The sequence below is a fragment of the Mixophyes fleayi genome, chromosome 11, assembly GCF_038048845.1.
Source record: "Mixophyes fleayi isolate aMixFle1 chromosome 11, aMixFle1.hap1, whole genome shotgun sequence".
Classification (NCBI taxonomy): Eukaryota; Metazoa; Chordata; class Amphibia; order Anura; family Limnodynastidae; genus Mixophyes; species Mixophyes fleayi.
The window spans coordinates 86,544,195-86,571,225 of NC_134412.1; the positions used below are offsets into that span (position 1 = coordinate 86,544,195).

At 41.0% G+C, this 27,031-nt stretch overlaps 1 protein-coding gene across 4 annotated transcripts in view; it reads left to right on the forward strand.

The window, feature by feature from the left end:
* CAMTA1 (calmodulin binding transcription activator 1) overlaps positions 1–27,031 on the forward strand; it is a 1,141,371-nt gene that overhangs the window by 387,556 nt on the left and 726,784 nt on the right. The window lies entirely within an intron of this gene.

Sequence of the window (27,031 nt, forward strand, 5' to 3'; positions counted from 1 at the left end):
TCAGCCGTGCGCCAAATTCTACGCAAGACGCATATTTAAGGAGCGCAATTGCAGTTGCTTCCAACTCTAAATCCCTAGTGTCTAATGCCAGTGGTGTCACTATGCAAATGAGATGAAGATGATAAATTAAGCAGCATTCTTGTTCAAGAGGGCATTAGGCACTGTAGGGGCAGCACGGTGGCTCAGTGGTTAGCACTTCTGGCTCACAGCACTGGGGTCATGAGTTCGATTTCTGACCATGGTCTTATCTGTGTGGAGTATTTTCTCACTGTGTTTGTGTGGGTTTCCTCCGACAGTCCAAAAAAACATACTGGTAGGTTAATTGGCTGCTATCGAATTGACCCTAGTCTCTCTCTCTCTCTCTCTCTCTCTCTCTCTCTCTCTCTCTGTCGTCTGTGTGTGTATTAGGGAATTTAGATTGTAAACTCCAATGGGAGTGAGTTCTCTGTACAGTGCTGCGGAATTAGTGGCGCTATACAAATATCTGACGATGATATCCCACGATAGTTTTGGGGGAGGAATTCCCAATGGACGTATCCGTCTCCAATCTGATTGTCTTTTTAGCAGCAAGGCCATACGACTACTTTACAACGGAACACACAGGGGCCGGCTGGCCCGGGGGGCAGGGGGGCAACGGCCCCCCAGGCCGCTGGGTCAGACGGCTATTAGAGCCGGGCGGGTAGGCCGGCCGCCCCCCCCGGATGCAAAAAACATAGTTTCCCCCCCGCGGCCGCATCTGATGACATCATATGCGGCCGTGTCAACGCACAGGCGGCCGCATCACATGACAGGGGATGCGCATCCCCTGTCATATGATGCGGCCGCCTGTGTGCCCCCCCCATCCCTCTCCCAGCCCGCGCCTAGGAACACAAATAGTGTTATGTGTCTACGACTACACACACATGCAAAATTGAGCTTGGATCCACTAGATTGTACAGCACGCCCAGTAAATATCTACTGTGATCTGGACTTAATTTTGACCTCACTGTGTTTGTATGTAACTTCAAGTAAATGGTACCTGTATTTAACCAGATCAGTATTAAACTTTATATAAGTATTATCTGCATAATGTTGACATTATCCTATCACTTACGAATGATCAGCAAAAGTTGATACGGGTTTTCATTGGCATTTGGGACCTTGAGTGTTTCGGAGTGAGTCACTTGTGAACTGTTCACCCCAGCCGTCAGAGCCAGCTGTAAACAATTACGGTCGGGGACTGCAGTGATTTAATTGGCCATAAGGGCTGCTGGGACGACACAACAGTAGATTGAGGCCAATTGAAGTTTTTTTTTGTAGTCTAGCAGACGAGCAGCAGTTTGGATGGAAGTAGAACTTTGCATCTGGTCCCTCTCAAAAACTGCATCTCCCAAAGATCGCAGAGCAATTGCTTACCATATAAATGAGAGGTTTAGCCAGGCTTCGGAGGGACGCGTCCCATGGGCGGTTTGCTGGCGACGATACTCAGCGCTTACACAGCAAGCAGCAGACAGAACAGGTAGAGCGGTTTCAATGCCTCCTATTTACTGCTTTTTTGTTTGTTTCTTCTATGTGACATAAGCCTGCCAGATCCACACAGTTGATGTAGGAATTTAGTTTTCAGGGTGAGGTGCATGTAACAAGGGATCAGTCCCATGACCAACAGTTCATGCTGGTGAGTTGTCGTGGAAAGCAGCTATGTGATCACACAGGAGATACTAGGGCTCATTTACTTTCCATATCTCAATTCTGGGTGATTCGGAGGGGAAGTATAAAGAAGGGAGAGGTGGGCCTGATGTGTTGGCGCAATTTGTGTTATCAATCGGATGGGGTAAGGCGTATAATGACGCTAATTTCGTTTTCGCACCTCTGCCCAATTGGTTTTCACAACAGTGGTTGCTGCTGGATGACGTGATATGCGTCATTGCAGCACACCCCTGCTGGAGAATTTACATAATGGTGCACCCCCACTGATGAATTGCCTGCTCCCTTGGGAGTCCGGGAGGTCTCCCTGTAATACAGAAGTATCCCGGACATTCTGGAAGAGTAGATATATAATTTATTAACAATTGCATTTAAGTGCAAAATTTGCACTAAGTCCAAGCAACCAATCAAACATTTGCTTTCATTGTCTAACTTCCACAAGTCAGGTAAAAGCTCATTTCTGATTGGTTGGTGCCGTTTGAATCGAATAGGTTTTAGCTGAATACAGAGATATCGCATGTCCCTGTACATGCACTGTTCAAAAGTGGGGACGCATAGACATCACTAACTTGAACACACAATGGGCCTGATTCATCGAGGCGCATACTGGGCGTAACGTGCGTTTGTTTTAAAACGCTCAGAATTCGGCCATACGAATGCCCGAATTCAACAAGGAGCGAATCAGAAGATACGTGCGCTGATGAATACGGCTGTAGGTCTGCTCAGCTCTACTACAGAAGACACTGCAGGATATGTACAATACCTATGTGGAATATAACTTTGCAATAGAACGCACAGATAAAAAACCTATTCAATTATTGTCACCTGTTAATAATATAGGCATTGAGGATAAAACAGTTAAAGTTTTATTTTTTTCCATGAAATACATTTATTAGGATGTTCTTAATGACTACTGAGGATAAAATACATTTTTACAGTTGCTCCTGATTGCAAACACATGTTATAGCATGCATACGAGACTGTCATCACTAGTGATCAGGACTAGGACTAGCCCAAGTACCTTTGAGATGCCCAAAGCGTTTCCTTCTCCCCCCCCCCCCCCCTAAAGATTGCTGTTTTTTGCTCAATTTCTTCATATGGTGGCTTCTAAACATACAATGTATTACGTGAATTATGTTTGATTCTAGAATCTCAGTCTACATCTGGTTCCCCATTGTCCTGGGGACTCTGGGTCTGTAGCACTGAACGAGTTACATTTAACATTTGTTGCTGTGCTCTATGTTCCTGTTTTGCTGCTTGATAAATGTCACCAGTTTCATCTGTAGGATTGTACACTACTAAAACTGAGCTCTACACCAGGCTGAGTAATGATCCATTCCGGAGGTGATATTTTAAAATGGTTTATTTTTTTTTTCTTGAATTGCACTCTACAGAAGATAAATGTAAACATTAATAATTTGTTTTGCAGGCCTGTGTGTTTTTCCTACCCGCAAAATAACTTTGCGGCCTCTTATGGGTGTTCATCTATTATGGATTGATGTGGATTTAATATACTATCGTGTAGTGTATAATTTCTATGCACATTTGTTTTGTTGAGGAGTTAGACAATATTAGGGTTTGCCGGGTTAGACACATGTAAAATACTCACGCTCAATGGTTTAATTGCAGTTAGTGCAAATGGGGGGTGTTATTTAAGTTGTCGCTGCGCTAAGCACTGTGGGTGAATATGCCGTTGCGTCCATTATTTTTACTGGAATGACCAAGGTACAAAAAATAAATAAAAATATCTTGGTTATATTTTGATTTTGTCAATGTTGGAGGCAAGGTTAGGCTACTGCACCTCCTTGTAGACTGAATTAGGCCCTTTATCTATAGTTGCCTACTTTCCCGTAATGTACGTAAGGAATTTCTTGGAGTTCTCCCGCACTCTCGCGTTTCACAGCGAATGTGATCCTGGCCCCACCCCTGCTTTATTAGGCCACAAAGTGCAGCGTTGATAACCGGCTTTATGAGGCGATTAGCGTGGCCAGGCCTGCTGGACTTGAAAATCTTGGCAAGTTTGCCTTTCATCATCACCATCACCATTTATTTATAGAGCGCCACTAATTCTCCAGCGCTGTACAGAGTCCCTGTCCCACTAGAGCTTACAGTCTAAATTCCCAAACACACACACAGACAGATAGAGAGAGACTAGGGTCAATTTTGATAGCAGCCAATTAACCTACAATGCTTTTGGAGAGTGGGAGGAAACCGGAGCACCCGGAGGAAACCCACGCAAACATGGGGAGAACATACAAACTCTACACAGATAAGGCCATGGTCAAGAATTGAACTCATGACCCCAGCGCTGTAAGGCAGAAGTGCTAACCACTGAGCCACCGTGCTGCCTTTATCTCAAAAAGTAACCTGGGATAAAAATGTCAAGGGGTATTCGGTATCTGTACCCATAAAGGAGACAGCTTTTAAAGTGTTCCCCACCATTCGCCATTGTGGTTTCAAAAAAATGTGGTCAACGAGGGTATATGCATCCAGTATGTTGGATGTGCCCGATAGTGCATAAATTCTGGGGTAAGGTAATGACTCTTCCAGACACGTCTTTATTTAAATCTACTTTGACCCCAGATCTCTGGGTTTCTTTATTACTGTGTTACTTTAGAACTTCCTTTCCAATCACAGAAAAAGCTCATTCTCCTCTTCACCTGCGACAGCTAGCGGGACCAATGCAATGACACGACCTTATCAATGGAGACATTTCTGAACGGAGTAGAACGCATATGACGGATGAAGATCTTAGTGGCCACCGTGCAGGAACAAAACATATCAGTGGGCTGTAATTTGTGAACCTTGGAACGCAAGAGATAGAGCGAATCCTGACTGTTGAAGACTTGGAGCCTTGCAGCCTTTTCCCCACCCTTCCGTTTCCTAGCGTAGAATGTGATTGCTCTAACATGTTGGTATAAATAAATGTGTTGCTTATTTATTGGAAAGTGCATTTAAAAAGTGATAAAGTAATGGTATTAATGTAAAGCAATTTCTGTGTTGAACCCTGAATTGTGCTGATCTAGGTATGTATCTAAAGCAGTGATGGGCAATCTGGGGCCTCGAGGCGGCCCTTAATCTTCAAAAGGGCCGCACAGTACCCCTAATCTCAGTAATAAATTAAAACAATACATTTAATCAAAGAAAGCGACACCTATCTGTAATAACACATCAGCAGACATTTTAAACAACTGTTACAGTCTGAAACAAACACATCTGACAATAACGTAGAGGGGAGCTGGGGGCCACAGGGGAGGGCTCGGAGGGCCGCATGCAGCACTAGGGCCGCCTCATCTGTTACCCATCACTGGTCTCTATCAGGGGCAAACGCAGGATTTGTAGAGGGGGGTTTCCACACCACGCCGCCAGTGGGCGTGACCAGCATTCATGGGGGGTGTGGCTATAATATTAGACAGTGCTTGGCTGCTCTCCAACTCTTCCTATCCCCATAATATACATGGGCAATGCTGTGTGCACTACTGTTAGGTGCATGCAGCTCTCTCTTTTCAAGCAGAGCCGTGTGAAGCGGGGGCAAGGTCCAGACACCTCAATTATACAGTGCCCCAGGTTTAGAGGGGGGTTTCCAGGAACTAGGAAACCCCCCACCCCTCGGTTTGCTGTGTCTATAGTTTATATGTGCATGCATGTTATTTACCTATATAGTCACAAATGCAGGTGTGGCACACATCTTAATTAATTCCAGTGTGATTGTCTGCATTATTGACCTGGCAAGTATAGTCGTATTCGGTTACCCCTCTAAAAGTCACTCATACACACATGCAGAAGATTGGGACTGGTGGATATGGACCCCCCCCCCCCCCCCCCCAGTTATGGTAGTAGGGAGGGGGCCGGTGATTGAAAATGTACTTTGCAGTTAGACAGACCCTTTCAAAGCTCAACGTATACATTTTCAACGCTTGATAAGAAAATAACCCCAATTTCCACATACTATGATGAGTTCTAGAACACCTTTTTAAGGGTCAAATTGTCAATGGTTTAGAAGTAAAAATAAAAGTTCAAATTCCTTTAGGGTGTGGATTCATCCCAATCTAGGTAATGTCGCCATGAGAATGCGGAAGGCTGGCGTGCACAACTCCGTACTTTGGGGTAAAGACTCGCAATTATTACCTGTTCACCCGTCACTCTGCCACTTCATAACTATCCTCGTCTATTTCTGTTCCGGCTAATTGCAATAACAAAACCTGCGCTCTGCCAGAATGTTAACTATGGTTTCCCTTAAAAGAAAGATCCAATTATATTTTTGTGTCTTCTCTCTTTTTTTTTTCCCCCATTGCAGCCCAGCATGAGGCAGTAATTACACGGCGAGTGTGTGTATGTGATGAATTAAACAAATTATGTAGATATTATAAGAGGAATGCAAAATAACTTGGGAAAAAAGCCAACAGTTACAAAAGACCCAACACAATGGACAAATAGCCCTAATTATTGCCGTTCTAGGTTGTTTGCATTGCACTGATTATTATTATTAGGGGTATTATATTTTAATCATAAATTGCCAGCATAATATAGTGCAGTGGACCTTATTTAGGGAGGATGCTGGATACGTAATGCAAAACGTATACCTCCCAACTGTCCAGAACTCAGCGGGACAGTCCCTATTTTAGTGTTCAGTCTCCCCCGGGGAGATGTTTATCTGGCGGGTGGGAATATAGGAGGGAGGGAGATATGTGATGGGCAGTCTGGAGACTTACAACACTAGGCAGTCCTCTGGGGGCGTGGCCACATCCCGTCGTGCTGTGACCATGCCCCATTTGCGACCTGGCCACGCCCTCTCTCCCGCTGTCGTGGACAGACATGTCGGGAGGTATGAAAACGCCTTCTTTTTACCAGTGTGCCTCGATGGTCTATTCAGCGCAGAAGGTGCACGCCTAACCGCGTTTAGAAAATCTCTTGTTTAAGCCCCACCCCTTTTGCCGCCCACGTATCGGGATGTCCCGCCAACCTTGGCGCAGTTGAGAGGTCATGTATATGTCAGTTTAGACCAGTGTCGTCTAACCTGTAACCCTCCAGGTGTTGTGAAACTACAAGTTCCAGCATGCATTGCCAATATATAGCAGCTCATTGCTGGAAGGGTATGCTGGGACTTGTAGTTTCACAACACCTGGAGTGTCACAGGTTAGCCAACACTGGTTCAGACTATGCTTTAAATTTGAGATCCAAAACTCTTTGCTTTCTCTAAATCTAAATCTCTAAATCCACATTTAATCAGGACACACATTTTTTTTGAGACGTGCTTATAGAATTTTTTGTCGGTGGTTTTAGAAAACAGACTGATTGCTCAGTACTACTTCCTACCTCTTAAGATACATTGCAATCTGACTTTATTTTTTCCTATGAACACTAGACTTCTTCTCTGTAGGCCATTGTCAGACACTGCTGGGGGGGGTCTTTTTTGTATGAAATGACTAATAATAGAGAGCAATAGCTTACACTAAACTGCAGAGCACATATCTAAAGGTCTGTCAAGGTATGGAAACGTTGATTTATTAGTTATTAGTAGCGGTTTTAAATAAGACATATAAATGGGGTAACTGTGCATGACTAAGAACTATTTTCAAGTAAACTGTACTATGCAAAATGTAGCATTATACCCTAAAGCATCAATGTACGGTAATAAAATATAATTCTTTACATTTTACAGTAGTTGTACATTATACAGTTTTTTTTTCCTTTCATTATTCCTATTTCACTTGTTCTTCTATATAAGACTTTGCACACAGGATTATTATTTCTGCATCTCTTCTCCAACAGAATATGTTTGCCACCTGACGTACATCTTGCACCCCCTGCCTGGTGACAAGCTGCACCCCAGCAATTTGAAATTGAAATCTAATTTAATGAAAATGCACCCACTGCTAAGCAGAGGAGATCAAAGGGATGTCCCAGCCACAATTACATCCGCTGCCACCCAGCTGCCTCTCTCCCACCCAGACCTGTAATAATGCCCATCGGATGCTGGGTGATTTAACACATTGGAGTAATGGTTCTAGACACCGCTGATTGTGAGAGGACTCGCACAGGGATCTTAGACAGACAAAAACTGATTTAATTTGACACATTAAGAGCTTGTTTTTTTCCTACCTAAACCAGTTCACTCACCCGTAATTACAAGACACCATCTCAAACCATAACCACCGAGGGCTGCTCCTTGCCTCCAGTTAAAAATATCCCTTTTCCATCCTTCTGATTAGAACACATCTTAATATACCAAACGCTTTTGGGAAACACTCCTCGGAGAACAGTCATAAATTTAAGCGTTCCTGTCAGGTGTTGAGAGAATTTGGCTCTCATCTCTGCCTCTTTTTACCTTCTTGGATTTTAGTCTTCACACCAACCAGTTCGTCTGTAAAAATCAATACGATAATTTAAATTGAGAGGAGGGGGGGGGGGGGGGGGGTGGATAAAGCAAAGAGGAGCCAAATGGAATGACGTTGTTTCAGAAAAAAAAATGGTTTTGTACTCAGCTAAATGGTCGGGATGAAAAGGGCTTTTGCCAAAATTCACCCTTCTATTTGCATACGCTTGAGCTTGCATAGAGAATTCCCTGGCAGGCAGATTTAAGACAAGGATATATAACTTTATTTTTATTTCATAATTACATTGATTGGACCTAAAGTTTGGTTCCAATAATCAGTGCATCCCATGCCAATATGGACGGGAAGGAAAACGTAAAACACCCCGCTTCCTTTAACACTATGTTGGACAGGAAACGTTTCTTCTGATGTAGCAGCAGCCTGTCTGCTTTCAAACAACTATTCTGTCATTTGTGTCATTTATTTCCTTAACGAATATATTTTACTCACCCCTAATTAAATTAATTAAATCTGTAGAGCGACTGCCAAGAGGATGCGAAGGGCCGGCAACGGTACCCAAGCTGAACGAAAACCGTAATTTGGAAAGGGCAACTTGTTTAGTTTGTAATAAGGGACTGCAACATTTCACTTTTTTAGGCATTTGCTTGACTGATAGAGTAATTTATGTGTTAAAGAACAAATTGTGTGTTATTTCATACCTGAAAGAAGCGTAATCACTTATTTTCAACTTGAAGAATATGTAGAAGAAAGTTTGATATTCTATATACAGTAAAGTCTGCTTCTTCTGGTAGCTTTCTGCTCACTTACGGGTTTAAAGGAGAACTCTTATCATAATATTTTTAATGAAATTAATGGAAACGTTCCCTGTAGTTTGTGTCACTCAGGAGCTTACCTCTATATCACTTCTTGTACAGCCTGTACAATTTTCTATTTCAGTAGAATATATAATCTGAGGCTAACACAGGGAAGTTGCATGAAGCTGATTGGACGGCTGCAGTAGCCTGTCCAATCAGCTGCATGCAACACCTTGGTTCAGAACAGAGAAAATTGTCCTGACTGTTATGCCAAAAGAATTTAGTATGTGTAGTGGAGGGGAAAGGTTTCCTCAATGTCAGGGGAGAACCTGCCATTCATTCTTTCTTTCCTTCCTGTCCTGTTGGTTGGGGAAAAAACATATGCGGTTGGAGTTCTCCTTTAACTACAAATAAGCCATATCATCATTTTTTAACCATAAACTATTATAAAAAATATTGTGTTCTATTATCATATTTGGAATGGGATAACGTGAAAATTGCATTATTCATATATAATCAGTAGTTGAAGTGGAAATGTAATTTTATTACAGATATTAGAAGTCATCTTGCATTTCTACAGTAGGGGTTGGGGAGGGGGGTGCATTATCCCAAATTATCTCAAAACCATGAACTAAATATGCATGGGTAATATGTAGGAAATACAATGTTTGAGCTTCATGAAATATATAATTTTTTTTATCTCTTCAGTGGATTAACAGTTGGGCCCTGCATCTCTTAGTGCGATAATGAACTCATACTTTCTGTTAGCACAATGTTGACGAGTTTTTGTGGAATGCTAATAAATATCATATGGGCAGCACGGTGGCTCAGTGGTTAGCACTTTTGCCTCACAGCACTGAGGTCATGAGTTTGATTCCCAACCATGGCCTTATCTGTGTGGAGTTTGTATGTTCTCCCTGTGTTTGCGTGGGTTTCCTCCGGGTGCTTCGGTTTCCTCTCACACTCCAAAAACATACTGGTGGGTTAATTGCCAGCTATCAAAAAATTTACCCTAGTCTCTCTCTCTCTGTCTGTGTGTGTGTGTGTGTGTGTTAGGGAATTTAGACTGTAAGCCCCAATGGGGCAGGGACTGATGTGAGTGAGTTCTCTGTACAGCGCTGCGGAATCAGTGGCGCTATATAAATAAATGATGATGATCACAAAGCATTTCGGGTTTTTTTCTTATATATCCACTAACTTGTATTAGATGGATGATAACATTTACAGAGTAAAAATTGTCAAACTACATTTAAATTAATACAAGTAGCCATTGGCTTTATTTGCGTAATTAGAGGCTAGCTGGCCAACTTGTGACTCTCCAGGTGTCGTGAAACTACAAGTCCCAGCATGACCTGTCAGCTATAGACTGGCTTTCTACTGGCAAAGCATGCTGGGGCTTGTAGTTTCACAACACCTGGTGAGCCACAGGTTGGCCAGACCTGCTCTAGGCACACAACCATTGGTGCACAAAGCCCCTCCCCCTTCCACAAGCCACACCCAGTTTGAGCAGAGCATTCTGCAATCTGGCTGTTTCTGTCGTAGAACAGATTAAAGTGGTCCAGCACGTTGTGGTTCAACACATCCTTACATGTAATTTATCAGCTTTATTTAACATTTTTATAAAAAAATATATGGCAACGAGCCTCCTATCAGCCTTTCCGCCACCTAACGCAGAAGGGCAACTGTTCCCGATACAAAATCCTGCTCTGCAAGAAACACTACAATTCAAACAATAGAGGAGAATGTGTTGAAAGCAATATTACTTGGGAATGACATGCCTTCTATACAAAGGTAGAACGTGGACTTAACAAAAATCCCTTTCATGTTTCACAATCCACAACATACTGCTAAGTAGAACCGATTACTGGTTTTATTTCCTTATAATACTGTATGATGCCTATAAACTTTGCAGTTTCTGATGGATGGAAAAAAAATGAAATGCAATATATATTTAATGCCTTTTCCTGAATGCTTGTTGCAGGATATTTTATAATTGTGATGCTCGATTAACTTACACACTAGAGCAGGATATTCGTTTTATTAGTAAAGATTCAGTAGGGGTGATTGATCCAGGGAATGATTCCGCTTGCCATGTATTGGGTCAGGAAGGAACCCCCCCCCCCCCTTCCCCTTGTGAGGATAAATTGTCAGATACTCAGGGGTTTATTTTCACCTTCTTGTCGACACATCTAGAATTTATAAAATGTTGATCCTATCCATAAACTATATAACATCCTGGGTTTTCTATATAAAAAGAATAAGAAAAACAAATTGTTGATTTGTTTATTATAATTTCGCTGGTAACAAAATAAGTTTATTTAAGTGGTCTTTGCAATGTATAATAAAACAATATAAACTATACATCCATATACGTGTTCTGTTTGTTTACTAGCTATGACAATGGTAGCCCCCAGCCGCCAGCAGCATAGAGTATATCAGGATATGTGTGTTTGTGTCAGTGGGGACAGGGCTGCATGTGACAGGGGCAATGACATGATGTGAGGAGGGGAATGGAGGCAGCAGGAAGCCACAGACTGAGAGTTATATAGTGGAAGGAGCAGGGTCCCCCAGCAGCACAGAGTATATCAGGAGATGAGTGATGTGTTAGTGAGGACAGGGCTGCATGTGACAGGGGCAGTGACATGATGTGAGGAGGGGAATGGAGGCAGCAGGAAGCCACACACTGAGAGTTATATAGTGGGAGGAGCAGGGTCCCCCAGCAGCACAGAGTATATCAGGAGATGAGTGATGTGTCAGTGAGGACAGGACTACATGTGACAGGGGCAGTGACATGATGTGAGGAGGGGAATGGAGGCCGCAGGAAGCCACAAACTGAGAGTTATATAGTGGAAGGAGCAGGGCCCCCAACAGCACAGAGTATATCAGGAGATGAGTGATGTGAGGAGGGGAATGGAGGCATCAGGAAGCCACAGACTGAGAGTTATATACAGGAAGGAGCAAGGTCCCCAGCAGCACAGAGTATATCAGGAGATGAGTGATGTGTTAGTGAGGACAGGGCTGCATGTGGCAGGGGCAGTGACATGATGTGAGGAGGGGAATGGAGGCAGCAGGAAGCCACAGACTGAGAGTTATATCGTGGAAGGAGCAGGGCCCCCAACAGCACAGAGTAGTGATGTGAGGTTTATATCACATTGAAGTTGTTGTAAGATTGATGTGTGAAACACTCCTCTATATGAAACAAAGTATTGGATGCTGTGTGTTTACAAGAAAAGCACAAAATAAATGCCAATTATTGCTTCTGTGTATGACGCCCAAAGCTGAAATGACTTGAATCATTGTCTGCTCGGTGTAGGGGAGGGCTGGCAAATTGTAGAACGGGGAACAAGACTTCGACATTTTAAAGGAAAAAAAAATCCAGGTGGCCCAGTGACCCAACCCAGTGTAGCCCACTATGCCCCCCTGCCCAGCCTGCCCCTGGCTCAGTGATAGCCAACCTGATACATTTTATGTGCCGCACATTACCCTTAATCTCAATAATAAGTTAAAACAATACAGTTAATCAAAAAAAGAGGCGCCTCTCTGTGATAATGTATCAGAAGGCATTTTAAACAAGGGTTACAAGCTATAACAAATCTGACAATAAAGCAGCAGGGAGCTGGAGGCCGCCAACGAAGGTGGTCTGTTGCCCATCACTGATGTAGCTCATCAAAACTGCTCATTTCATCAGTGCCATCAAGACCCTATAAAATGAAATTTTCATATGGCTTCTGCATAGCATGGACTGGACATTTTAATCACTAGAGGTTTTAGCCTGCAGCTGATGTTCTGGCGACTTGTTAGGATACAGAATATGCCCCTAGGTCTCCTACCGTAGCTTTACAGGGACTCTGCGGACGTGACAAGTCTTTTGTTCATCTGTGAAACCTCAGGCACAAACCTATCTATCAACGGTGTTCATGCAGTATGCAGCCGTTTAACCGTTTGCTGCTACCAGTGCGTCCAGGAATAAACTGGGAGAGCGGAATCTCCTGGCTGTGGAAGCGTTAATTGACATTACCCAGGTAGACCATTCGCTTCGGCCTTGTCAATTTCCCACAGTTGGGCTCACACGATGATATGCGATGTGGAGTCAGCCGATGAAACAACTCCCTTAGCTTTTATTAATGTTTCAAACAAAAGTCTCTTTGAAAAAAATAAAAATGAGTTCACAGGTTGTATTTGATCACTTTATTGTTACTTATTAACAGGATTTGTTGTTCACACATTACATTTTAAAAGGCAAAAAGAAAAGGAAATTCTGAGTTACAAAACAATTTCGGAGAACAGGTTTGTAGAAATTCTAAATTTATCTTAACATTCAGATAATCACTAATCCTTACGGCAAAATCTTGGATTGCGTCATCGAGTAAAGGAGGATGGATTCATTGGCGATACCTAATTTGCTCCGGTTGTCGTTACCTTCAGCATCTAGAGCCAGAAGGTTTAGGTGACTTTATGCAAGTCACATTTTACACAGTAAACAAACGATTACCTAAAATGGCAATGGAATAAATTCTCTGGAACGATCACCCCCATAATATCCTGTACTAATTATAGCTACAGATACCATTTCTTGTAAGAAAGTCATCAACACCCCTCAAGTGATTTGGAATCCAAACCTTATCTACCCTTACAGTAGAGAACCCTTTCCTATGCTCACAATTATTTTTGAAAATCTTTGTATTACATGATCCATAATGATTTTTTTGTTTGCTGGGAGTCATTGATAAGAAAAGAAGTAATAACACCATGATGAAACATAGCAAGCCTGCCGTCCTAGACCGGATCATTTTTACAGTACAGTTATGGATGTCTTACCCATTTTCCCTGTTCCACCGACTGCATTAAGTATCTGCTTCGAAAATAAGTACTGGAATGTCACCGGGGGAAAAAATCATGTTACCTCTGTGTCAGCAGATCTGCACTACGACAATATGGCTGGGAACCTAAACGAATGTGGAGTGTAGTCCGTGTTGAACTGCTGTTCCTGCTATTGAGGGACCGCCAAGCATATAGAAATGCATTCATGTAGATTCTTCCATTTTGACCTTGAATGAGTGTACGTGATGTTTCAGCCAACAATGTTTCCAAGCAGAGAGATTTATGTGATCAGTGTTCTGCTGACTGACAACATTAATAAGTGAGTTATAGAGGGAATGTATAAGACTGAAGGCGTGAATAATCTACACTTCAAAACACTCAACGCTTATAGAGTATAGTGTAGAAATCCATTGATCTTAAAACATATCTTCCCCACCTTGAAAGATTTTGAAGTGTAAGCGATCCCCTTGCCGAACTCTATCTTAATGCCTACTTGACCTTTTAAGGTAATTTCTGAGTTTACAATAAGAAAAAGTGCCATTCATTTTACATTTAGCAGAAATAAACAGGCTGTTTCTTATAACTGGGTTTTATATATCAAAATGGCATCTGTACGCCTCGCAATTTGCAGAGTTTTACACACACTTAAACTCAAAGACGTTTCAAAGGCACACTTCCGATTGCCGTGTTTGTATCTGTTGTTGCAGATTAAAATCTGTCCATTTTCCCTTCTCCCTGTCCATATCTATTTTCTTCTCAACTATCTTTTGTCCTTGGTACATCCCGATTTATACATGGCGGAATCACAAGTGCTACCTCTCCGCTCGATGTGGCTCAGGCTACTTAGATTCAATATGCCAAGGGAGTCTGGAAGATAAAATTGCAATAATAACAGGTTGTCCACTCTGTTTATCTTTGCAGAGTACATATTTTCTTAGCAGGATGCGGAAAAACAGCAACACATGCACTTTACCATGATATGCATGAGCCTGTAATTGCCAGGCCATTAGGGGTAAAGAATGGGACTTTATGCTAATCTTTATTCAGCATAATTCTGCATTACAATAAAATGGAACGAATGAACGTCATAACTAAAGTTCTGAATTCCTGAGCTCATTTATCTGGAGAAATTCCCGCGATGAGGCTGAGAGTATTTATTGTAGTACATTTAGCAGCTCAGCCCATAATACATCAATGTCTATTAGATACTGTCCCTCTCAGGACTCACAAAAACTTCAGAAAGTGCTCCCCCCCCTATGCCTCCCCTGTAGTTGCTTATTTGCGAGAACATATGTAAAAACTCAAAAACATGTCTACTGGCTCTGTCGAATCGTTCTGCCCACACTATGTTGTATTTTGAGATTATTATGTTTTTAATATTGTGATGTTTGTGGCTGTTTTCAGCATGCACTTTACTGAAAAGCATACAAATCACACTGCTCTGCTAAAAGGAGTTAGTGCACAGTGATAGTCATGGAAATAGCAGTGATACAGTTTTAACTCCTATCGTAATCAGTAATTTGGTCTAGAAGGTGGATTCCGAGATTCTGCAATTGCACTCTGCACTTCGCCTATGGCGAGGTTAACACCCAAGAGTTGGCTGGGACGATCCCATAGTGGGCTACCTTGGGCTGGTTCCTTTAAAATATTCCTAATAGGCTGCTAAACCTAGTCTTGACCCCCGCCATAAAATTGGCCAGCCAGCCCCTGTCCTAACCCCCAGCTTCACGGCAAATGTCAGACTCCAAATGGCAGGGTCTTGCAACCTTGCAGATTTCTCGGCTGCGGAGCCAAGTTTCGTCCCCATCCCCCCTTTTAAAATTTGCCAGCCAGCCCCGTTTAACAACACAACTTTTACTCTTTCAAGTCCAACGGTATTTTTCGATAAAGATAAAACAGGAAAAAAAGGACCACTCCTTACGGTTTTATTTTCTGTAGTGTTTAACATGAGTGAAAAGCAAAACTTTCACCAGAATTTGCCCAGGAAACAATACTGTATTGACATGCAGGTGCTGGATATCTGCAGGGGGATCATTTTGGAAAACGTTCCTCAAAACCGACCTGACCTTTTTTTGCCGTGACCGCCCAGTTAATGATTCTGTGTTTAGCATCTGAAAGACAACAGGGATCTGAACTTACCCTGTGGATGTTTTCAGACCCCGACTGTGTCAAAATCGCCTCCTGGAAGTGCATTCACAGTAAGGAGAAAAACGCGTCGTCATTTCAAGTAATATATGCTGGGAAATAAACGTGACTATTTTCCTGTGTGAGGAAGATGTCATTTGTACGCCATCCTGAAAACTTTCCACTGTGAGCTGCAATGACAAAGATATTTTCTCCTGTAAACACATACAGCGCTGTTGCTCTATTTGGAATTAAAAAGATGCCAGCGATGATATAAAGAGGTTTTAGGATTGATGTGACTGATCCTGCATGCTGGGCTTATGATAAATCACAGATAAAAGGTCAGTGGCAAAGAGGAGCAGCATACCAAACTGGACTGAATAGATGTACACAGCCACGCGTTTCACAGCCTCCTCGAACATATTTCACCAAGTAAGGAAAGAGAAATATATTTGTATGAAAGACAGATAAATAGTGCATAGATCATAAAGACAGAAAAAAAAGAGTATGACCTCTCTAAAGAGCCACTGGGAATGCACTACAAATCCTTTAGACGTTTTAAGGGACATTGGTGCTGATTCATCAAGGCACGCATACGGAACGCGACGTGCGTTTGTTTTAAAACGCACGGAATTGAGACATACGCACCTCCGAGCTCAACAAGGAGCGGATCTGAAGATGCACACGCTGATCAATTCGGGGGCAGGTCTGCTCTGCTCTTTTACACAAGACAGGTGCAGGAAACGACCAATGCCTAAGTGGAATATAAATTAGCAAAAGAACGTGCAGAAAAAAAAAACTATTCAATTAATGTCACTGGTTAGTAATGTAGAATTAATTATAAAACAGTTGGAAAAAAAGTTTTTTGGTTTTTTTTAAATATTCTTAACAATTACTGAACATAGATACATTTTTACAGTTTCACCGGATTGCAAACACATATTATAGCAGGCATACGAGACTGTCATCACTACTGATCAGGACTTAGACTAGCCTTATAGTTGGAGCAAGAGATACGGCAGAAAAACGAGTAACTAACTTTGCCCAAAGCTGGATTCGGACGTGGCTGAGTTTGGCACCCCCTTACTGTACACTGAATATGTACGAACGCCGCTTCCCTGTCTCATTCCCTCCGCAGGCTGTAGTAAGCGTCATTTGCGTACGAAGATGAATTGAACATTGCTGTGTTTAGTTGTGTATGGTGCAGTTCTGGGCAGATTAAATTCGCGGATTATAAACACAAAATCTGCATTTACGTTCCTTGATGAATCAGCCCCCTTACTGGAATTTGCACATGTTCAGTGAAGCCCCTCTTGTTCCACCCTGGAAATATATATATCAAATAATAAGTTTCAATAGTTCACAGTGATTCCCATTACCTCTAGTGAAATTGTATTGCTTGGCACCCACCCCAACCTATTCAGTTTTTCAATAATAATCTAGGATGTAATGAGGTTTGATTTGAGCAACTACCAGTTCTTTATTTGTCTGAGAGGCATGTTGGTGTCAGTAGCTGAGGGGGAGTACTGACATTGGATTGCTATTTGGAGGTCTCTGGGGTACCTCTTTGGTAAGTTAGCTCTCAATTTAAAAACACATGTGTATGGCCCAAATATATGGGACTCTCATTGTTTAGAGTAGGACCACCCTATTAGCAAAAGCACCTTGGAGTGGTGGGTGGCTTCAACATACATTTGCAAATGTGTGCAACTGAGACTTTTGCATTTTTATCTACAGTAGAAATAGCAGATCTGTTGCTGGCTATAGCCGTGTGCTGGGGGAATTTGTCTGTGTAATGAGGTTCTGTTTAGTTGAAATCCCGTCAATATAACTCTGTGTTAGGCTGGGTACACACTACAGGGTTTTCAGATGATTATCGGGCCAATCACATGATAAATGACTGTTCGGCCCGATATCGCATTAGTGTGTACGCTCCAACGCTGAGCGTTTATCGTTCCAAAGCTCATCGTATCGTTTCATTTGATTTTTAAACCAAACTAAAAATCTCGGTCAACGATGGAACAATGTCGTTCCAATTCTGCAGTGTGTATGCACTCAGGACCGGCAGTGTCCATAGATCTCTATGCAGTGTGCAGAGTCACCATCTTTTCAGCCGATGGTCATGACAGATGAAGAGCACAGATCTGAAGGTAAATCTTGTAAAACGTGTATTGTACCAGCACCGCCATGGACACTTCTTTGACTGCGCCGCGGCTGCTGTACAATACAGTGCCGCCGAAATGGAGCTGCTGTGTATGCACAGAAGCTCCATTTATCTCTATTTCTTTTTTCAGGGGGGAAACCCCCCTTTTTAAAATCCTGCGTGCGCCCCTGAGTACACAGGAATAGCCATGCTGATCGGGACTTTCAGTCTTTGGTAAAATCGTTAAAGATGTTGCATAGAGAGAAATTTTCTGTAGGATGTACCCAGCCTTAGTCATGACTGTTCAGCAAGAGTGCAATCTAAGAAAGGTTGTCTCATGGATTTTATAAGCAAATTACAGGGCATAAGGAAATGAGAACATAAAGACTGGGATTGCTATGAAAGATAACAATCGGTTCTCTTGCCAGTGTCACATGCAATTGATTAAGATGATAACGACGACTTGTGAAAATCTAACAAACGTTCTTATTTTTTTTTCTCCTCCCCATCGCAATTTCCATCAAAAGTGAAGGTTTACAGCACAAAGCCCTCAGCCGAGATTATACCTTGTAATTAAGCATTCTCAATACATCTAATCAGTTTTTACAATCTCCTCCGACCTGCTGTTAGTCTCCATTCGTAACTCCCGGCAGTTTCTGTAGTGTGCTGGAGAGATAAGGCCAGAAAACATACCCTGTGCGGTTTATATCCTTGCACCAACGAGAAGATGAAACCATAGGGGCATATTTTATCATGCTAAAATTACCTAGGGAGGGAGGAAAGGAAATCAAGAGACTTTATAGCGATCTAAAGCTAGGCAATAAAGCGCACAATCTAAAAAGGAAAGATCAGGCTTCGGGTTGTTTGGGGAAAAATAAATCACGACACTCCTACTAGAGGATCTGGGGGAAAATAAACTTGCAAGAGGGTGACCTTGAAGCCTTTATGGATCTGAGTTTAATCACATTCAGAAATGGCATTATGCTTTCCTCTCTTGTCTTAGAACAGGTAATTAGTTCAGCATTCTGCAGTACTAAGAAAACTTTTTACGCTGTATTAATATTATCATAGCAGGTATTTTGTAAGCAGAAGAAATGTTTTTATTTTGAAATAAACTGTGACCATGAATATAGTTATTTATTAAGTTGACATTGTCACCTACACACAACGCATTAGACAGAATTCTGAACATCGCGCAACTAAACATTTACTGTTTGTATAATTTCTTCCATGTCTGTCTGATTTAAGTTAGGCTGGGTACACACTACAGGGTTTCCAGACAATTATCGGGCCAATCACACAATAAACGACCGTTCGGTCCAATATCGTATTAGTGTGTGCACTCCAACGATGAATGATTATCATTTCAAAGCTCATCGTATCGTTTCATTTGATTTTTAAACTGAACTAAAAATCTCGTTCAACGATGGAACAATGTGGTTCCAATCCTACAGTGTGTCTGCACTCAGGACCGGCAGTGTCCATAGATCTCTATGGAGTGTGCAGAGTCACCATCTTTTCAGCCGATGGTTATGGCAGATGAAGAGCACAGATCTGAAGGTAAATCTTGTAAAACATGTACAGTGTGTACACAGGAATCGGCTGCTGATCGGGACTTTCAGTTGTTGGTAAAATCGCTAACGATATCGCGTCGGGAGAAATATTCTGTAGTGTGTATCCAGCCTTAGTCTTCTCCTGCAGAAGTATTGATGGATATTAATGTGAGTGTTAAAATGTACTGGCAAGAGCATGCTCATTGTACTCCTGAGTAACATCCTGTGACATCATCAAACATCAGTCTGCCAAAGTTTATCACATTGGTTGTGATGATCTTAGTGTCACAAAATATTCAGCCCACAGGACAGCCCATACCAAAAGCTGATTTAAATAATGTTTAAGGCATTATTGCAAGAAGTACTAGATAGAGAGAGAGAGAGAGAGGGGGGGGGGGGGAGACCATTGTATACCTGATTTTCTAAAGAAGGGTATGTGCGTTCATAACTGCATACCATACTATTTATGTTATATTTTTCCAGGTCCACTTTAAACCAAAACTCTTCCATTCAAGGCTGACTGATTGACAGCTGCTGCTTTTTAATATATAATATTAATATGCGACTTCATGACACTGTACTTTGCATATTAATATGAGTGTTTTTTGCTGCCAAATTATAACACAAATATTAGAATGGTTGATTCTCTTTCCCAAACAATAACCTTCATAGGAAACATTTCTTACCTTAGCTATCTGTGTTGGATTCAGTTCTATAAAACTTGTATTATTTATGTATCTAAAATATATTTATATGATCCTGTTATTATTTTCTTACGAGCAATGTTTCAACATAATGTCCCTTTAAATTAACATTTCTTGACAATCCCCATTTCAACAGTTGACACAAATTGATTTGTCAGTGGATATACACACCTCTGCTGTCTATAAAGTGTACATGAAAATTGATACAATGCATGTTTGTAATTGACAACACTTAAGGTTTTGGTGACATTACACATAAATGTGATGCTATTATCAGACCATAATCTGAGCATCAAATGCAGTAACTAACTCTCGGCTTGTATCAGTCACTGAATAAATCTAAAACCAATCCTTCGGAGGAAATTGTTGTTCAATATAGTTCTGCTAAAAGGCGCTGGCTGCAAATAGCCCTTTTTATCTGTCAGATTTACATTGATGTTCCAGAATATTAAAGAAAATGTCATTTTTGCTGTAATATATTGTGTCTGGAGCTGACCGCCTCTGGATTAGTTTTCACTGAGTTTTGCATTGCTACACTTGTGTTTTTTTTTTTTCATTTTTGATTTAAAAATGAAAGCTTTGTATGATCTTAATACTCCAACTAAGAAATGTGCTATTTTCTTAATATAATATTGTTCCACCTTTGGGATGCATGCAGACTTATATAGAGTGTTGTAGTTTATGAAGGGTTTTTCAAGGATAGCACACCCTCTGGCTCATCTGAGGTACTGCAGGCAGAATTGTATATGCAATCTTAATATTCCTTTCATAGTTTCTGACTTTTGACTGTCCTATTTAGTATTAAAAAAAACAAACAAAAAAAACAGGAAATATATCAAGAAAAATACAAGTATTTAAAATACTTTTTACAATAAGTTCATCATTTTTTTTCAGTGCCTGCAGGAATCGTTTGGAAAGGTCAATGGAGCTTATACAGTCTCCTTTCTCAGAAATACAGTAATTGGGGCTCATTTAGACGTATTTCAATTTATTTGATGTGTTTACATTTTTTTTGCATTGCACGTGCTTTTTCGTACTGCGCAACAACCTTTATTAAACATAATTCCATATATACATTTTTGCAGAATGTTCATTTGCATCTCCTTATGCCTGGGGAGGGAGAACGGAGTTGGGCAGAGGAAGACAAATGTATGCAAAGTACTGCACAACATGAAAAAAAATTGCTTAAAATGCATTACTTACCTACACACATTGGAGGCATCTATTTTATGAGCTGAACTAATCTTCATGAGAATACAACTTTTGTGTCATAAGTCACTGGTTCCTAGAGATCCGAAAGACCGTATCGATTCAGCTTGCAAAATGGCTGCTTTCGGCGTTGTCACTGTTCCTTAGCAAATTGGAAAGAAGCATTCTTAGGAACATTGGTTCAGCTGACAAAATGGCTGCCACTACTGCGTGTACATGACAGGATAACATTAACTATGTCACTCTATGACCTTTCTAGCGTATTAATAAAAGAATCAGTTAAAATGTTTGAAAAATGCTCTTCTTTACCCAGAAAAGCTGGCCCAATTAAAAAGGAAATACAAATTGGTCAGTGTTTTGATTCTAAGCTGCCCTCGAGCACAGAGCATTCACTTGTTATGACACACAGGTGACAGGGAAGAACGCTTTCAGATGAAACAGTTCTAATGGCTTCCTGCAAGATGCATGACTGACGATCAATATGCTTACTGGGTGGTGGAATAGGTCTCAGCAGGTATGAGACAAATGCAATCCTAAATGTCACTTCCTGTGGATGCGAAATGACACCAGGTAGCAGGAGCAGTCATCATGCAAATGTGGTAGTTGGCAGGAGTGCTGCTTTTTCTGAAGTGCCAGGGCAGTTTCATTTTGGGACCTGTAATTGGCACAGATGCAAAGCAATTTTATTGGCACTTCACACTTTGCTTGCTCACATATTTCATTCTACCAGAGACCATCTAGCTGGAAGGTATTTGCAACACAAAAAAAAAACAGATTTCACCTGGTGATCGTTCAGTGTCACTGGGCATTAGGCCCCCGGGAAGACATTAATTCACTTACTCATTATTAAAATCCTCTCTAATTATTTTTCATCACAAAGGGAAATGCAGAGTGAAGGTTTTCATGTTAAATTGGCCAAAAAAACGAGCATCTGTGGTTGCATCCTAGTTCTTTATTTATGTTTTATTTGTCTTGTTATAAATAAAGTTTAGTGAAAAAAAAAACAAATTGCAACATCTTGAAAGGTAAATCTGAAATATTATCATTTAGGAACCACGGTGAAGTGATAAGACAGTGTGTGGTATAATGTGTAATTAGTACAGAAAGATAATTCCAATGTTCCAGGGACGTGTCTTAAAGTGCACATGACAACAACACATAGTGGAGGCAGCCATTTTGTGGGCTGCTGAAATATTCATGAGACTGTAGCCTATTAATGCACAAGGAGCCAGTCACATCAATGAGGCACTTTGTGACTAATATTCATAAGGCACTGATTCCTAGTGAACTGCAATATCATAATGGGTGCCTCCACTGTCTACGGGCAATAACTATATTTTAATAAACAAAAAACTTTATAAACATACACTTTGCACAAATTTAATATTTCTAAATATCAACAAATGGCAATAAAATTGGACTTTTCTGTCATGCTATCAATTTCTGTTTATGTGTAACTGTCATGATCTGACAGTGCAGGGAGTATATTCTGAAAGTGCTGTACATTATTGCATCATGCAATAATCATGAATTAATTAGTAATTAAGTGACTCCATGTTTTCTGAGCTGAAATGCAGTGAAGCTCATCAAGCCTCCAGTGCTGACCCGTATCTGTGGCCCTGGGCCAATAAGACTATCACCCTTTAAACCGTTTTATGTTACCCGAAGAGATGTGTGGATACAGCATACCCAACATTGAGATTTGAAAAATTGGGGCAAATTACAATCCATGCCAATCTGCCTAATCTCTGTCTAATATGCCTGTATTAGCTGGAGGCCACGCCCACTTTCAGATAAGCCCCGCCCCAAAGTAATTGTTCTTCTGGGACAAAATATATATTTTATATAAAACAAATTGGGCAAAATCATGGGGATATTTTTTTTTCTCTTTATGCTTTAAGTGGAATCTGTTTAATAGAAATCAGTATCATTTTGTTTTGCATTAATGCGTTTAGTGTATCTTTGCGGGTGAGTTTGACACAGACGTCCTGTTAGGCTCTGTAGTTGATCAAAGCAACCGCTTTAGCTACAGGTCTGAGAATACACAGCATACCACACCACAGAGACAATACAATGCAGATATATACTGATTAATAACCTTAACGCAGTGGTTGGAGATTTTAATAAGTAGGAAATGCTGCATTGTCAACAATATTTGCTGCTTAATGCATATTAACAACAGAACGTTTCTAGTTTTATATTCATGTCTCGACATTAAGGACCATGCAAGTCATTGCTACTGAATCAATCTTACCCATAATGCACTGGAAATAAGTACCATAAAATGAGCCTACATGTTGCAGATAGGCGCTTAATGAACAATTTTCAAAGGACACCAACTCTTTATATATATATATAGCACAGAGAGACACTATGAAATACTCCGACTATTTGACGTCTTTTGGTGTGAGACCTTTTCTTTTCTTTTTTTCTTTCTTTTTTTTAAATCTCTTTATTTTGTAAGACAGTGTAATACAATGGGTTAAACAGTTTAATAGCAATAATAAAAACAAAGCTATTACATAAGATTGAATAACATAAATTAACTTGACTTTATCGGGCTAGGTTTCAGTTGGCATTGATGGAAAGAACAAACCCCAGTGGAGGCAGCCATTTTGTCATTTTGTTGGCTACACTGACATTCATGTCTTGGTAATGTCACGGTGGATTTTTGCTACAACTTTCATCTGCACAATTGTTAGCATGTAGGGAAACATAGGGGAACATAGAGCACTTATGGAAATGTGCAGGTTTGATTACCTTATTCTCTATTGGGAACTACACCCATAATGGCATTGCTGAAAATTAGAGGCTTCCTTTAATTTCCCATGCCCTGGCTTTCTTACTCTTCATTTTGCCCATGTCCTTCTGCATCCTCTAGTCAGAATTGTTATTTTCAACGCTCCTGGGATACAACACCAAACACATTTATGAAAAAAAATTGCACTAAAAGCCCAATAAAAAAAAACCCAACATTTTCTCTGATGAATATAAAGACTTTGATGAGGAAAATATAAGGACATCAGGAAGATTAAGTAATGTAATTAGCATGTGCAGGAGATCACGTGCAAACAAAGGAGTGAACATTCTCTTAAAATGAACAAAACTCACTTGAATTAAAAGCATACTTACCAACTTTATGATGTTCAATTCCAGGAGCCTGCGGAGGAGGTGGGCGTGATGGGGGCGGGGCTCCAAAATGTGCATCATTTTGGACCCGCCCCCATGATGTAATGACGCAAACGCGTCATTTGGCAGCGGGGGCCGGGGCGTTTGGGACCTAGTTCTGCCTGCTTCACTAGGAAGTGGGCAGAATTCTCCAGATGCAGAAGATTGCCACACTCTCCCGGGAGTCCGTGAGACTCTCGCAAAATGCGGGAGTCTCCCGGACATTCCAGGAGAGTTGGCAAGTATGATTAAAAGTAACCAACTTGCAATCGGACAGTGCTCCCTGCAGACCAAATTAATATACCATACTTCCCAACTGTCCTGATTTTGTCAGGACAGTCCCTTTAATATGAATGCTAAAAATAAATTAAATCCCCTTTCTGATACTGGGTTCTCTTATTTTATTCAGCAACAAAAGTTCTCCAAAAACTTTTAGCAATAAGTCATTTAAATGTAAGCGTAACTTACTACCTCGCTAGAACACAAGCATTTCCGTCTCCTAAAGATATTTCCAGCTTTTGGATCACGCACACATTACAACGTCGTTCCTTGTTATAATTTTGCTAATGTCGCTGGGGAGATTTCCTGATGAAATATCGCCAGGCTAACACTTTGTGTGAAAGTTTTTTACGACTGCGGCTTCTGTTTATACCGTGTGTTGTTATATTTCTTTCTGTTCCTGTGTTCTGAAAGCCAATTACTGTGACTAACAGAGCACTGTAAATTTTTTGCAAATGCGTATTCCTGTCTCTGTGGGATGCGTGGCATCTCTTTTCACGTGTTTTTATATCACTCCAAAATGAACGGCTTCTGTTTAGCATATGGTTCTGTACTTAGTTATCCATTCAACATATCGCGGCACAGGAGTGATTACTTTGGAAGACAAATGTTTCTGGGATTTTTTTTTTGCTTTTCAGTTCGAAATTAGTTATAAACTAGGAAAATTGACCCAGATGTTTGCCCGATGGAAAGATTTCAGTTTTGAGACAGAGAGTTAAAAGTTTTAAAGTATATAGTTATTTGGATACAATATTTAGAGGTTTTTTTTTTGTTTTACTTCTTATCTAGTAGTAATTAAGCAACTTGATATGGGAGGTTGATTGAGCGTTTGTGTCAGTAATGCGGAAGTAGAGTTGCTCAAATTGGTTTCAAAGTGGCTCTCGAACCGGTTTGTTGAATCAACGGTGAACTTCAGAAATTTGCTATGAATTCTCAACCTTTGGAAAGACTGAACAATTGGAGCTAAAATAAAGCACATCTGACAGGTTCAACCATGTTTGAGCCACTTTGAATATGTTTCAGTGCGTTCAAGTTTAAAGGGCTATATTATACAGTATGTTTAACCGATTTCCTTGCAAATTATTATATAATGCTGACATTTAGGCTTGAACTGACAAAACTTGATATATTTTTTTATGGTCTGTAGTGTTAACTGTGAGCTGCGACCTGGGACTTCAAACTTAAACTTAGTACTGGAAATTCAGCCACAGCAGTAGACCTCCAATCTAATCCGACGCAAAATCGCAACTGTACAGTGAAGGAGTTTGAGGCTTTCCAACCAACCAAATTGTATAAAACTTTGAACCGGTTCGAATAATTTGAACATCTCTATGCGTAGGCTGTAAAAGAGCATAGATGCCCATATTTTGTACGGTAATGTAGTTTATGTGGTAAGATCCAGAGGGATTAAGCATTGAGTCTGGTGTTACTAGTGTATAGGTAGCGATATAGAGTAGGAGTCAGTATTGTGCAGGGTGGGAGTGTAGTGTATCAGTATTTTGTGTGGTGCTAATGTATTGAAGGTTGTAGTAGAGTGTAGGAGTCAGTATTGTGCAGGGTTGCAGTGTAGTGTAAGTATTAGTATTGTTTGTTTTGGTGTATTGTAGCTTGTAGTATAGCATGGATTTACTGTAGGTTAATGCATAGTGTGTGTGTGTGTGTTGGGTGTCAACATTGTGTCAAGTTGCTGTTTTTCCATCCGTTTCTCCCTTAACTATGCCAAAGGCAAGCCCAGGGGAATTACACATGTTCAGAATCCCCCCACTAAATATGAGATTTAAGGGCTGAGACAGAATGGGGTGCACGCCAGTCTGCATGAAATCGCTATGCGCATACCCAGAAAGTGGGTGCACGCTTATGCGCCATTGCAGACTTGTGCAACTTACGCCAACCTGCCACTCGAGATGCAGGGAGGGGGATTGCATGGCCGTACTAGGGTAGGTCTAGTAGACCAAAGGTTGATGCAAATGCGGCTCATGCAGACCTGTCAAAACGCACATATACGCATAGTAGGAGACGTTTCCTTTTGCATATGCTATGGGTACTCGCTGATGATGATGACCTGTCGGAAACCATGCACATACTCTTGTACCGCATAGTTGCCAACATTTTAAGATATTTCCCTAGGACACTTTGATGTAAGACAATCAAATTTAATCTCATTAGATGTAGTACAATCTAATAGGACTGTAGCCCAGCAATGACATTGTCCTCCCCT